The following is a 5258-nucleotide window of genomic DNA, read 5'->3' as shown; positions in this document are numbered from 1 at the left end:
CCAAGAATATGTCAAAAATATTTTCTGCCATGTTCAAGTAGGCTTCATCCCAGAGATGCAGGGATGGTTCAACGTAGGAAAATCGACCAATAGTCCAACATATAAACAAACTGAAAGAAAAAGAAACACATGATAATCTCATTAGATGCTGAAAAATTCTTTGACCAAATCCAATGCCCCTTCATAATAAAAGTATACAGGGGGACTGATAGCTGGAAAACCAGCATTGGACCAACTCAGACCCCTGGACATGGGCAGTCTAAGGGACATCTGACAGTGGAATCAGGATATATCCCTGGTGCACAAAAAGACTGAGAGCACATTCCCCATGGAGGGATACTCCCTTAACCTATAGGCCACAAATATACAAAATTTCTTGGGGTCCAAGCAAGTGAAACATTTGTATGATAAAACTTCAAGTTTTGAAGAAAGAAACTGGAGAAGATATTAGATGATGGAAAGAACTCCCATGATCACAGACAGGTAGGATTAACATAATGAAAATGACCATCCTATCCAAAAGAATCTATAGATTCAACATAATACAATCAAAATTTCAACACAATTCTTCACAAATCTTCAACAGACAATCTCAATTTCATATAGAAACACACACATGCACGCATGCACGCACACACGCACCACACACACACACACACACAAACTGGACAGGACATTTCACTATTCCTCATTTCAAGTTGTACTATAGAGCTGTAGTAATAAAATCCAGATGGTATGGTATTGGCATAAACACAGATATGTTGATTAATGCAATTGAATTCAAGACCTAGACATCAACCCACACACTTATGGATATCTGAGTTTTGATAAAGGAGCCATAAATATACACTGTAAAAAAAAAATCACCTTCAACAAATGTTGCTAGTCAAAGGGATGACTTCATGTAGAAGTATGTAAATAGATCTATACTTATCTCCCTGCATAAACCCCAACTCCAGATGGATCAAAGACATGAACATAAAACCAAATACATTGAATTTGGCTCAAGGGGAAATGGGGAATAGCCTTGAATTCATTAGCAGAGGAGATGGTTTTCTGAACAGAATACCCATAGCACAGGCATTAAGATCACTATTTAATAAATGAAACTTTATGAAACTGAAAAGATAAGTATGGCCTATATTCACTTATGAATATATATTCGCTATTAAGTAAATGATATCAAGCTACAATCTCTTTACTTAAAGAAGTTAGGTAAAGTGAGGAGCTCCAGCCGGGATGCATCATACTTCTTTAGAATAGTGTTTTTGGTACTTAAATACAAAGGCCAGCCTTTGGACAGAGCCATTTGGAAGGATCTGTACGCAAAACCGTCAATTGATTTATCCTGGTTGTACATGCCCATGGCAATACCACCACCTTCTTCAAAGTTATGCACCATGTATGTCACCTTTTTTGTTCCATCTTTTGGTATGTAGGTTATCTCTACTTTTCCAGGCCCTGGAACAACAAAATCAGTTGCTCTGTATTGGTCTCCATAAGCATGATGGCCAATGATGATGGGTTTTACCCAGCCTGTCACCAATCGGGGGATAATTTTGCAGATAATAGCTTCCCTGAAGACAGTGCCACCCAGAATATTCCAGATAGTGCCAGTTGGTGATTTCTACATTTGTTTCAACTTGAAATCCTCAACTCTTTTCTCATCGGGGGTGATGGTCACACACTTGACACAGATGTTGTACTTCTTCATAGCTTCTGCAGCATCCTTGGTCACCTGGCCATTGGTGGCATTGCGGTTCTCTAAGTCATAGCTGTGCAGATACAGTTCCACATAGGGAAGAATGAGTCTCTCTTTAATCAGTTCCCAAGTGATTCTTGTCATTTCATCTCCTTGCATCTCCACCAAAGAACTGCCATGAATTTTTTGGACATTTTCACTTCAATAACCCCGCTCACGCCCATGCACACATAGACTGTCCCAACTCAGCCACTGCTGGCTCAGCATCCGCCACAAACTTCGCACCCTTGTTGTACATTCTTACAGAATCTTTTTCAGAAACACAAATTTGGTTAATTTTCTTTAATAGGATAGGATCTTGTTCTTTGTAATTGATAATTTAACTTGATTATTCTTTCTTGCAGTATAACAGCAAGTCTTAGGCATTTCTTTTCCCATTATAACACTCCTATATTTTCTTTGCTCCAAAAAGAGTGTGTCTAGATTTTCATTAGGTGTTAAGTTGGCTTATATGTTATATTTAGTGTATATATATATATATATATATATATATATATACCTATATATATTCATGTAATAACAACTAGTGCAAAAGCAGGCCATGAATTCATTGGAGTGTGGGGGAGGGTATATAAGTGGTTTTGGAGGGAGGAAAGGAAGGGAGAAATGTAATTATATTATGATCTAAAAAAGGAGAGCCTGTTTTATAAAGTATGCTGTAACTTATTAAACTGTTTTTATATTCAACATACAAATAGCTTGTAATGTTTACTACATATACTACCTGTTGAAATAATAGAGACTGCTCACAACATGGGATCATATGGGACCATTTCAGTAACCAGGAAGGGCCTACAGAGTGTGAGTTTCAGTTGGGTGTCTTGGGGAAATGTTCTTTGTTTTCTGGTTTTGTTTTGCTTTACTCTCCCTTCATAATAGTTTCACAGTGACTGTCTGAGTTTGGTGTTCCAGGAGAGGTCTCTGTCCAACAGAGTCCTCATATGGCTGTCAGGCTAGCAAGTAGCAGCATCAAGGCTCAGCTATAAACACCAGGCCATGTATGTATGTGACGATTGACATTTCTTTCTCAAAATCAGTTCTACAGAAATATTCATACAAGTGTAAGGATCAAGGCTTATGTGTATTTTAAAATTTAAAGATGTTCCCACAAGGCTGTGTCAGACATGGATCTCACCAATGGGGGAGGGGAGTTATGAAGGAAGGAACAGTGAGTCCCAGTAGGAAACTTCTAATGAATAAGGTGGAGCAGAGCCGATGCTTGTAGCTACAATGCTTTCATTTGTTCTCTCTGTAAAGGCAAAGTAAGCGGGGAAGCCCAAGGAATGCCTCTGCTATCTCTACCTTAATCAAAGCCTTTTTATTTCTTTCTTTGGACTTGGGTCAGCATGTCAATGAGACATACAAAACTAGAGGAAGCCTGATGATTTTTTTCCTGTACTTGTGTTTATATATCTTATGCAGGGGAAGAAACTCTTTTATTATAAATAATCTTTTAAGAAACAAATCATCCTATTCAAAACACAGCCTCTGTCTGCCATTTTGGGGGGAAGCAGGCCTGCTGCTTTTGTGACCGTCTAGCAGTTGGTGCCTGCTCACCACCCATCAGTTTTAATTGATGATTTCTTGCTCAACATATTTGACATCTGTGGGGAACCCCAGAGCAAAGTTAGCATCTTAACAGCCATCTTTTCTACTCCTCTCTTAGGTACTAAGGTACTGGTAATTTTCCGTTCCCCTATACCTATTTTCCTGTTAAGCATATAATGCAGCCTAACCCTGAAGGAGTTCCAGCTTCAGGCTTATTGTATAGTAGCTAATCTTATAGCAGAATACCTTCATTCTACTTGGAAGGACATTCTGCCTCCCTCACATCCTCGCTTTGGCCCATTCCCTCATTTCTCCATTACTTCAACCCTGTGGCTATATCCAATAAATGAGACTTAATCAGAATACTGTCTTGTCTCCATCTCTCTCGTCTCTTGTCCCCTCATTCTCACTCCTCCCTCAGGGTCCCCATTGACTGACCCTCCAGACCGGGGTAGACACCAATCATGAAAACAAGGGGCCAAAGTTGTTTCAGGTATAGAAAAAAGAGAAAGTGTAAAGACATCCCTTCAGAGTATAAAGATGCATCAGTGACCTATTAAGTACCCTACACATATGAATTGTTCCAGTTTCTCACTTCATGAAGATTAATTTGTTATGTGTGTCTATGTCTGTGTATATGTATGCATGCATGTATGTATGTATATGTAGATCATTAAGTACCTTGAATAACATAAAAGGGTACTTGTAATGGTTAGTGTTAAACATCTACTTGTCAGGGTCTAGAATCATCTGGGAAATGAACCTCTGAGAATGCATGGGGGGGTATCTCAATGATAATAATTGATGTGGAGAAAGCCATTTTAACAGTGGACAGCACCAATTCCCTGGAGAGGAGATCATGGACTATATTAAATGTGAAAGCAAGGTGAATACAAGGATGGATGTGTTCAATCCTCAGCATTTCCGGATTGGATGGGACATGGTCAGCTGTCTTAAGTCCCTGCTGCTTTGACATCCCTGCCATGATGTACCTTGAACTGTGAGCTACAATACACCCCGTTTCCCTTACATTGCTTTTTGTCAGAGTATTTTGTCAGAGCAAAAGGAAGAGAAAATGAAACAGTCCTCAATTTTCTGAAGCACTAGACCACTAATAAAAAAGGAAATATTTATTAGATGCAGTATCTGTGCTTTCTGAACTCTTGTAACGATGCCACTGTATATAGGATGGAATAAATTTTAGCATGAGGGGCATCCTGACTATACTGTTGGCAACATAAGCAACATTATTTTGGTTTATTGTCAGATATGCCAATAGATTCTCTTTTCTTTCATTTTTTTAACACATTAATAACTCATATCCCTGCAGTCATAGCAAAGTAATCACTGTGGTTAAGGATTTCTGAATTTTTAAAAAATTAATTTTCCACTCCTAATTACCACCTGTCTCCTCTTCCTTTTACTTGGCCATTTGTTTTAGTTCTCTTCATAAGATTAATGAAAACCATAAAAATAAAGAAGAAAGAAAGAAAGAAAGAAGAAGGAAAGAAAAGGAAAGAAGAAAATAGATGTAGTGATGACTGTTTATTAAAACCCCACTATAAAGACAATGTGTATAGCACCATACATAGCCTGTCTTTTTATTTCTTTATGCTCTTAATTCTAAAATACTTTGGTCAGAAATATCTTCTTTCTCCATCAGGAAATTAATTAGTTAGTTATTTTCACAATCAGTTGGTTCTAAAAACACATTGGTTTATAAGATTGAGGGCATATAATATAAAACATATTGTTAGCATTGTTACAGCTTGGTGTGATATAAGTACCAACTTAAGCTGATTTAGGTTAATAATTAAGGAGCACGTGCACTCAATCTTGGATATTTGCTGTGTTTTGTTTAATTCTTTTACATCCCAGTAAGTTTGTACAAACTGCCAGTTCCATAAGGGATGATCACAGAGGCCTTTTATTCACGGCCAAACTTTGG

At 37.9% G+C, this 5258-nt stretch overlaps 1 pseudogene; it reads right to left on the bottom strand.

The window, feature by feature from the left end:
• Positions 1-1198: 1198 nt before the first annotated feature.
• LOC127221005 (isocitrate dehydrogenase [NADP] cytoplasmic-like) lies at positions 1199-1885 on the bottom strand (annotated as a pseudogene).
• Between the last annotated feature and the right edge of the window lie 3373 nt (positions 1886-5258).

Source organism: Phodopus roborovskii, unplaced genomic scaffold, assembly GCF_943737965.1.
Source record: "Phodopus roborovskii unplaced genomic scaffold, PHOROB, whole genome shotgun sequence".
NCBI classification, from domain to species: Eukaryota; Metazoa; Chordata; class Mammalia; order Rodentia; family Cricetidae; genus Phodopus; species Phodopus roborovskii.
This window is presented reverse-complemented; position numbering and strand designations above follow the sequence as displayed.